Source organism: Tamandua tetradactyla, chromosome 5 (assembly GCF_023851605.1).
Source record: "Tamandua tetradactyla isolate mTamTet1 chromosome 5, mTamTet1.pri, whole genome shotgun sequence".
Classification (NCBI taxonomy): Eukaryota; Metazoa; Chordata; class Mammalia; order Pilosa; family Myrmecophagidae; genus Tamandua; species Tamandua tetradactyla.
This window is the reverse complement of record NC_135331.1, coordinates 191,317,417-191,328,211: the sequence shown is the minus strand read 5'-3', so window position 1 is coordinate 191,328,211 and position 10,795 is coordinate 191,317,417.

Sequence of the window (10,795 nt, the reverse complement as noted above, 5' to 3'; positions counted from 1 at the left end):
CTGAGATTAAATATACATATTTACATACATATATGCATTTTCCTCATAAATCTTTTTGTTAATGCACGTTGTGCAGGCTTATAAAGTACCTTCGCGCTTATTTTGGCTAGCTAAGGCACCAGTTAGGGGAAATCTGGCTCTGTCTTATCCGATACTCGAAGTACCAAATGGACCTGGTGATAGCAAGTCTCACCCCGAGGGTATCTTCTTACTGGCATGCTGTGCACTTAAAAACAAACAAAACCGAAAGTACTGTAGACAATCATGCTATAGGTAAGCTTCACTAAGTGTTTTCATAAAATTCATCATTTTAGTTATTTTTGTTTATTTTAGTTTCATTTAGGTTGAGGGAGGGGAAAGGCCAACAAATAAAGCATTCCCTCGACAGCAGCAGGGTGTCCTACAGCAGTATCTGTGGAATTTGAGCATTAGAAGCTTATAAAACTACTCCATTTTGTCTCCATTTGATTTAGATTTGCTCTTAAATGCCCTTGGCCCGATCCTTTGAGAAGCTTGTGCTTGTCTGTGGAATTGCTAGCTGCCGCACAAGCAGAACTCATGTCTTCATTAAGTCACAACCAGGTCACTCTCAGCCCTTTTTAAAAATTACTATTGTAGCGTAGTGCACTTTATAGCAATGAAAGAATGTGGCAGAGTTTTGTGTCTACCAAAGCATCTCAGATTATCCCTCAAATGTTTTCGGTTCGGTAAAATCCCAAATGCCTTTGCCAAGGGCCTTTCCCTCCCTGACTTCCAAATCCATGCAAATTTCAGAGAAAATTTAATCCGTATGTTTCTGATTCATTCACTCTGAACTCATCATATTGTTGTTTTCAAAAAAACAATTCTTACGTCCAAGAAACCCTAGGGGTATTTTGAAAATATATATGTTTAATCTGTTTTTAATAAAATTTTCCCTCAGTTGGAAGTTCTGCATATTCAAGTATTCAACATTGCAGGAACTCTGCGCCCCGCCTGGGACCCCATTTTAACTTCCCATTGTTCTGGTAAGAGGTAAGTTCCAATCGGAACCCACAGGATGTGAAATGACTGCACATTTTCTGCCAGCAGGCAGCTGCCTTGCCAGAACCCGGGCTGACTTAATGCACTGAGCCTGCCGAGCCGAGCCGAGCTCGTCCTGCCGTCCCCAGAGCTCCCTGGCCAGCTTCCCCTCCTGAGTCAGCCCTGGAGGAAGCCGTGCTGCTGGGACCAGACCTGCCATTTTGCAAAAATGGTCTGGACGCTTCTGGAACAATGGAGTACCGTCCTTGACAGCCATCGTCTCCAAAGGGGGAAGAAAGTCTTTCTACAAACGGTACACTCCACAACTACCACGACAGCGTTTGCTTGCTTCTTTAAAACATCATTTTAAGGTCAAGTTGGTTTGGAGCAAAACCATCAAAGTGCATCAATATCCTGAGCACATTAACAAGTAAATAACAAATACATGTTTATGCATTGGCTTCTAGTTAAAGCAGTCTGGTTGGCATTTTCTCAAGGGGGTTATTTAAATTTTAAATGGAACAATTTCTCATTTCGATTTCTACAAATAAGCTAGGGCAGAGAAGTAATTTATATGTACATGACAACTCTTCATTTACACACCTGGGTACTCGAAAATAATTAAAATATGAAGTAGACTTATTAACTTTTCCTTTTCAACTTTCCACCCTCTTGCTTTTTCACAAAGACTCTGAGGAAATTTCGAGAGTAACTCCAAGTGGCCTTAGGTTCCTTGTCCCGCTGCCATGCCATGTCTGACTGCAAGTCACTCTTGACTCTTTCTGCTGCATCCTTCAACGGAAAAGATGCCACATCTTGTCTTGTATACACATTGACTGCTTTCAGAATGAGTGTTTTTATTTCTTAAACTTTCAGTCTCTTTTAGTCCACCTGCCAGACACCACACATTTATTTTACCTTAGTACCATCAATATAATTAAGGTAATAGAGGGTATAAAAATGATGAAAAGAACTATAAACCAGACATCTCCACGACCTAGTTTCAACAGTGGCCTGGGTATGGGAAATGTCCAGGTCTCCACCCCCACCTCCACCATCATTAACTGTCTTAGAAGACATTTCATGTCAGTGTTTCCCAAGGTGCGCTGCCCGGAAATGCCACCACTCAGCCCCACTGCTGTCCTGTGAATCAGCAACTCCGGGGTGGGACTGGGCAGTCGGGGCTGCAGTGACCCATCCGTGTGATTTGGGTGTGTGCTGAAGGCTGGGGTAGGACTGAGGCTCGTGTGCTGGACCCACTTAGCTCAGGCCCTGTCTCCTTAACCTCACCACTCACATCAGTAGCATCGCAATCTCCTTAAGTTGTTGATGTCAAGATCTTGAAATCATTTTCATTCGTCTTCATTTTGCTTTCTTTTCTAGACCCTCTTGATGAATGCTGCCTCTTTTGTCGCCAAAATGTCTTTTAAAATCTAATCCTTTTTGACTTAGTCTAGGCCCATGAAACCAAATTCCCGTCTTTTCTCATAGCCAACAGACATTCTCATCCTAGTCATTTATTTTATTTTGTTATTAATATAATTGTTCATATGTGCTGAGTTCTAGGCGTCATGCCCCTGCCTAAGGACTGTGCTATTTTCTTTTGAACCAAAATGATGCCAATCAAAAGCTGGGGGGTTTCTGCCCAACACACTTAAATGACCAAGTCCTGAGACACCAGAGTTTCAAAGAGAGAAAGATTTACTGCTAAGCATGGAACAGGAGATCAGATGGCCTATTGGCCTAAACATCTGCCTCCCCAAACTGCAGGAACTCTGATAGTTTTATAGCATGAAAAGATGCACAGATTTTAAGATAATGAGCACAATGGCTCGAGATGACATAGTTAGAGATGATCTAAGTATTGAGCATGCACAGACTGATTCCATGCCTAATCACGGAACATATGTAAGAAAACAGCAGCCTTAATATGATGACGGCTGTGATTGTTAGTACTATAATGAGGTATAGGTTACTTATAGGTTAAAGTTTAAGCTACTGCATGTGTCAGATGGGCCAGTTTTGGTTTGATCCAGCTTTGTCTAGTAAGATAGCTTAGGAATTGGGGTGGGTTAGCTCTGGGCTGACTCAACTTCCTTCATTAATAAGCACTAAGGGATGTCTTTTGTGATCTAAGACTATAAAGCTGAAAAGCAGAATAAGGGGGTACAAGGTTTTTACCATCACAAGATAAAGGTTTCATCATTATACAGTCATTACAGAAGATTGAGTACAGTTCAGTAATTTCAGATACTTCCTTCTACCTATCTTATTACACTAGAAGGTAAAAAGAACATCTATATGATGATTCAGTAATCAGAATTATTTGTTAATTCTTAATTTCTTGGTTATTAAAACAAAATTCCCCTGCCTGCCCTGTAGGGCCTCCCCCAAGCATTCTCCAGGGTCTTCGTTCTCCAGCGGAGACTCTCTGGTCCTCATGGGCTCGTCCTCACGAGCAGGTCTTTGGACTTTGACTCTCTTACCTGGAATGTCCCCCCACCCCTTCCACCACTCATTAGGTCTCTCCCGACTGAAATACAACTCACAATTCTTTGTGCCAGGGCCACAACCCTGGCATCCAATGTTTACTTTCACTTGGGGTTCATTGTATTGGATTTGTGCTGATTTATATGTTTCTTTCCCAAGCATTATTTCATGTTGATATTACGTACACGCTCACCAGTTCTTTCCCATGTCCTCCTAGTATATTCCCAATCTGATGTGCCTAATACAGGTCAGCACATGGTCAGCTGACTTAGACGGAGGCAAAGTTAAACTCGGTTTACTTTTATGGGAGGGAGGATGAAAACCCAGCATCTCCTAAGGCTTTGGATGTTCCCGGCTGATCATCGTCCTTTGTGTCCAGCGAGCCATCAGCTCCGACTGTGTCTGATGCTGCACCATCACCATTCAGTGGTCCTGTCCTATTGTGACTTCATCTTTCCAGACATAGTTTATTTCTGGACAAATCGGAACAAGGCAATCAGCGTGTTTCTTCTCTTTAACGTGGCCCCAGACCTGAAGGAAACTCCAACAAGACTCATTTTGATCATTATTTCTACCACTCCCTGGGATAAGAGGAGTCTGTTTGTTTTTAATATATATTTGTTATGATTTAGTGATATCCTGTAGGGCACCTTGTTTTAATTTCAAAAAGGCAGTGAATAACACATATGTTAGAAGGCCCTGAAAGAGAGAACTGAATTTGAGAAATCAGTAAAAATTAAAATATTTAACAGCAGGCTTACAAAGCAAGGCTGGCTCTAACAGGATGAGCAGAAGGCATTATGGGAGTCTGCTTCATTTAATGCTGGCACTAGGGGCAAAGGAAGTTTACTTCTTATTTCTTCTAGATAATCAGACATTATTAAAGGAGCATCTTTATCTTTCCCGTGTCATTTAAAAGTGTGTAGGAATTTTCTCATCAACACCAAACTGCAGTCTTATGATTACATTGTCCACTGTTCCTTATCTGTGAATCTAAAATCTAAAGGCTCCAAAAACTAAATAAAAGTATTTTTATAACCCCTATAGTGGCAAAACCCTACCTGACCTGTACAGGTTTGGTGGCAATACCTCACCTGAACTGACATCATATTATTTACAGTTTTTATTTATTCCCCTTGAGGATGACTCTTCACATATTTTGCTGCTCAGTTGTCCAAATTGTACAACAGGGCTGAAGATACTTGAAAACATATCAAAGCACAATAATTCAGTACCCAAGAATTTAAAGAGTTTTCTGTATTTTTATTTCTTAAGTTCCATATGGGCTGTGCTACATAACTATATATACATCTACATATTTACGTACATTACGGGTGTGTTTGTGTGCATTTTATGCATCTAACGGCAAACTTGGAAAACAGATTTGGAGCCTTTGGATAGCATGTCCTACTCTCAGAATAGATCAGGGCATAGTTTAAATCAAAGATGCTTGCTGTCAGAGATGCAATCATATATACAGCCAAATATAGCCATTATATTCTGTTGGCCATCTAATTTTTCTAGTGTGTTTCTCTCTCTCTTTGTAGTTTGAGCAGCAAAATAAAATAAATAGAAAATTAGTATTTCTCCATATTTCATCTGGTGGAGTCACTGTAAGGAAATAAATGTATTGGCCCCCGACGCGATAGGATGCGTTCTGGGGGCGCCCCGGGTCCCTGGGAGCCGAGCTGCACACAGAACCTCCTGCAGAGCTGGGGCAGGGCTGGGGCCCACGGCCGGGGGCCCTTGGGCTCTGTCCCGCGGCCTGACCCCCGCCTCAGCAGAGCCGAGGCTGCCCCAGCACCGCCACCAGCACGCCCAGTGCAGGACGCCAGATGTGGGTCAGCCTCTGATGGGCGCCCGCCTTGGAGCCGGGAAGCGGGCCGGGTGGGCCAAGACACGCTAAAGGGATGTCAGGGAATGCTCAGGAAAGCATCGTGGTGTCGTGCGTGGGCATTACCAAAGTCCGCTTTAATAATCTACCTAGACGAACAATGCCAAGGGGGTCTCCTCCTCTTTCCGGCTCGGTGCTCCGTGAGAACTGCGGGACGCGGTGTGAGGATTGCTGAAGGGGAGGAAGGCGCCCGAGGGGGAGAGCGCGTGGAGGGTGCCGGTGAACCCCATCTACACACGGTGTCAGTGCAAAGAGGTGGGACGGCAGGTTTGCCGAGCTTCGGAGCACGGCAAGGCGTGGGGCTCCCTTACCGCCCCTTCCAGTTTCTGAAAACCTTTCACAGATTACCTAAGAGCCACTATTTTAGAGCACAGGGACCCTTCTGCTTCCTAACAGAATTTTAATATTCCTTTGCCACGGTGTAAAGGCGACTAATGATTTCTTTCTTCAGAAGTACGCGGCCCAAAGGAGTGAAACAAAAAGCACATGGTACACTCCCGCGGAATGGCAGCGAGGCAGGCCACCCTTACAGACCTCCTAATGTGAAAACCCATGTTTCCTGAATTTCAGTGTGGGCCTGTAATTACTCATACAGCCAGGGAAAATTCACGTCCCCGCCCACTTGCAGCGCTGTCTAAGACCACTCAACTCATCTTTCCAATCCGACCAAACTACAAACGGTGAGGAGGTCAGTGGTCCACTAGGACCGCCGACTGCACGCTCAGCAGTGTGCGCGCTGCTCCCAGACGGCTCCCCCCTGATTTGGGGAAATCCAATCCCCCTGTTCCACTAGTCTCACACTTACACTTTGGGAGTAATTGAAAAGCTCCCAGTGAAAATGGACTTTTCCTCCAGATATCTTCGCTCTGAAGAGCTGCTTGGGCTTCCTCACCTGACGGAGGACGTGCACCTGGCTCTTAAGGTCACAGCGGCTCCAGGCAGGCAAGGAGGAGCCAGCCCTGGCGGAGAGGGCTTATGAAAGGCCTTGCTGTGAGCAGGCACTTTGCTTCACTGTTGGCCGGGCACCACCCAAAAAACCTGCGGCCCCACGGCTCACGCCATGTGGCAGTGATGCAAAAGAGAAGCCCCCGAAAGCACCGAGAGGGGTGCCTGTGCAGGAGGTGCCATCTGACTCAGAACCCGGCTCTCTGGCACAACACCCGTGCTGTGGCTCTCGCTTTCTGAAATCGCAGCAATCCGTCCTCAGCATCTCTTCCTGCAGGGGCTGGCTTTTATTTTCTAACTCCTAAGGAGGTGAAGACTTTAAAGATAAAGTCTGGAGACATTTGAAGCTCTAGGCTTGTTAGCTTCTTTTCCCCTTGAGGTTGCTGTTAATAGTTGAGTTTTATTTCAACATAAAAATATGCCTTTAAAAAAAAAAAACAAAAAACAAAGCACCTAAAACGAGGAAATAGGCAAAGCCACAAAGCAGCTGTAAAAATTAACACAGGCCTTGGGCCTATAAAGAGCTAGTCTTCAGGGAACGGCACTCTGGAAAATCAGATTTTTACTTAAAAATTATATTATGGTTATGAATTAGTGCTGAATTCATTTTAGTAAAATAACAGTGCTCTGTCTACTTCCTCAAGCTTTCTCTGTTCACTGCCATCATCACCACATACATCATCAGTGAGAAATGTTAAGTATGGCAACAGCTAAAAAAAGTTTTCTAGGTCAGTAAAAAAATATGATATCAGGGAAAAAACATTTTTAAAAACTTATTTTTAACAGGACTCTAAACTGTTCATAATTTATGTATAGTTTTGGATTGAACTAGCAATGATGAATTCTGTTGGCAACATAAAAGTTAAAATACAATATCCTTTTTCCCTTAAGTAGCTTACACAATGAATGGGGACTCTATATTTAGCCTGGACGTAAGTGTGGCCACACATACCTCACACACTCATTCCAGCTGAAATCTCCAGGTATTGCTGCAGCTCCTCACACTTTAAGAATCCCAAGCCTTATCTAGACTCAGGGCTTTAGAACATTAGTCCAATAGTGAATATATTCAAAAATGGGTACGTTGCTGAAAATCTGAATTCTCACGATGCATCTCAGTAAGTTATGAGTTAACTTTCCTTAAGTCCTTGTTCATTGTCAACATTATCAGCCCAGGACTTATTTATGTGCTCATAAATTAATAGTAATAGCAAAAGTGACCTTCATCTAAGGATAACACTAAGACTAGACAAACATTTATTGAGTGCATACAATGTGCCAGGCATTGGGCTAATTAAATTCCCCCTCTATCTCTACACTTTGAGAGAAAAGATGACTCAAGGGAAAGAGTCATGGCCAAAGGTCATTTAATTAATTTGCTGGCTGGGAAATAACACAGGAACTGGGAAGAAAGCCTAGGTATGAAGACTGCTGGGATGCTGTAAAACGCCAATGTATTGTTGTTTCAGAACACAGCATATTTTATTCCTGTAGGGTGCATATTTCATAACTACACTAAATTAGTGTAAACTTACAGTTGTAAAACAATGCTTAAGTTGCAAAATACTTAATGCTAGGAATTTTATATATGTTGAGAATTCACAACCTCTATGAGGTTTTACTTTATTTTATTGATGAATAAAACAATATGTTAATGGCCAATGTCACACACTTGCCAGAGAGAAAGCTGGAGCAGAAATCCCAGAGTATTTGATCTGAGTATTAATGGACTATGGTTCCCACTGAAGCAGGCTTTCATTAATTTTTTTTTTATTCCTTCATCCATTCACTAGCATTCAAGATATAAAGAACGAATACTCATGAAGGGCTAAGCAACTTTCATTGCCGCAGAATTAGACATGATTAAGTCAGTGTTTCTGTCTTTGGAGAAATGGACACCTCCAAAAATCAGTATGATGCTATCCGATCTGTATGTAAGACAGATGCAAAAAGCTATGGGAGCTATGATGAGGAGGAATTGATTTTGTTCTGGAGAGAGAGTTTGGGGGGAAGATAATATATGGGCTGGACATTGAAGGATCTCTCAGGCAGCAAGGGTGTACTGCTGTGCAAATTCACGTAAGGACTTCCAGTTTTCACAGAATAAATGGAGAAGGTTATTTTAAAAGACTAGGCCATTAAAGAATTCACAGGGTAATTCTTCTAAATCGTCAAAGATTATACTCTCCTGAATGCTACTTAAACTGTTTCAGAGTACAGAAAAAGAAGAAAAGCCACAAAATATTTTTATATAATAAATATTACATTGTTACTTAAACCTAATGAAGGTAGCACAAAAAAACTACAGTGCAATCTCCCTTATGAATATGGAAGCAAAATCTAAAAACACAATCTAAGAACTCATTATAAAAGTGGTAATTCATGAGAAAATGAGACTTATTTCAGAAATGCAAGGACGGTTCAATATTAGATAGTCTTAATATAATTAATTGCTGTTTGTAAATCTAAGTAGAAAAATCATATGTTCATCTCCATAGATGCTAACATGGCCTTTGACAAAGATTGACAATTCCTGATCAAAACATTAAATAAAAAAAGAGCTGACAATTTCTAATATATCTAGAGCTGCACACACAGACATGCACGTGCACACACACACACACACACACACACACACTGCAGTCCTAAAGTCAGCATCTTACTTCCTGGAGAACAGTAGAACCATTCATAGAAAAGCCAAGAACAAAGCAAGAATTTTACTCACTGCACTACTATTAAATATATTAGAGGCATTAGTCAATGCAATCAGCCTAAAATAATAGAATTGGATTAGAAGAGGTAAAACTATCTCTAATTACAGATGATATTGTAGTGGAGCTGGCAAACCCAAAAGAATCAATAATAACACTAATGCAAAAAATCAAAATATTCATAAGTTTATAGGATATTAATTAAAATTAAAAATCCAAAGCCTTTTGCCTTTGTTTCCCAGATGCTATGATAAGGATCCCACAATGGGTAGGCCTCACGCTGGGAATTTATCATCTCAGGGGTTCAGAGACCAGGAGGTTTGCACCCTCCTGGGGTAGGCAGCGTCTGGCTGGCTGGCAACCCTTGGGGTTCCTTGGCTTTCTGAGAAGCCGGTTATGTCCTTTCCTCTCTCTCCCAGGTTCTGTTGGCTTCCGGCTTCTGCTCCGCATGTGGTTCTTTCCATGGAACCTCCGCAGCCACAGGAGTAAGGCCTAATCTCCTCAGGTGGGCCACACCTCTACTCAAACTAAGCTCTTCAAAGGTCCTGTTTACAATGGGTCCATGCCCACAGGAAAGGATTATGAGGCGTTGTTGTTGTTGTTGTTGTGTGTGTGTGTGTGTGTGTGTGTGTGTGTGTGTGTGTGTGTGTGAGGGGGTATATAATTCAACCTACCATACTTTTATAAACACAAGCAACAGCTATTTCCATCATGTAATGCAAGATAGAACTTCATTTACATTAGCAGTAAAAAGAGGAACTATTTAAGGAGAAACAACAGGAAGTGTGTAAAATCTATATAAGGAAAGCTTAATATACTCTTGAAAGACACAAAAGCAGATAAGTTTGGAGAGATTTCTTGCTTGGGAATGTACGAGTAAACATTATAAAGCTATCAGTTATCTCCATTTTAATAATAGACTTATTATGATCCTGATGAAAATGACAAAGTTGTTTTATGGAACTATTCAAATAGCTGTTGAAGTTTATACAGGAAAATAAACCTGAAAATTAGTTATGAAACCCTAAAAAAAACAAACAGTGAGAGGTAACTAGCTTTACCAAACATTAAAATATACTATGAAGTTTCTATAATTAAAACAGTGTGATGTTGGTCCATGAACAGATAGAAAGACAGTCACCAGTGGAAAAGAACAGAATGTCTACAGACAGACAGACAGATGTGCACATGGAAACACAGTAATGAAGAAGGTGGTGTCTCACTAGGGATGATTTTTAAGGGCTTCTGGAAACCAGATAGTCATTTGGAAAAGGACACAGTTGAATCCATAACTTACATCATATATCAATAAACTAAGCAGGTCAGAGATATAAATATAATGAAGGAAAGTTCACAAATGACTCAAAAAAAAAATGAATTCCTGTACAATCTATGACTTATTTACTATGACTTTGACTGTGACTCAAATTCTAGATTTAATGAAAAAGAAGATTAAAGGATAAATCTGAGTATATAAATGTTTTTTTAAAAAACAACCTTTTAGCAGAGCAAAAAAATAAATTCAAAGGACAGATAATAAACTAAGAGGAAATATTGGACACAAATGCCTCGAAAATTAAGGCCAATCACCCTATTGTAAAATAACTCTAAAAATAAAGAAAAGAAAGATCAAGACCAAAACTCTATAGGAAAACAGGCAAAACATAGGAATTCACAGCAAAAATGCATGCAGATAGCCTATATACATATAAAAGACCCCAGACTGGACTTATAATAAGAGAAATGCAAATTG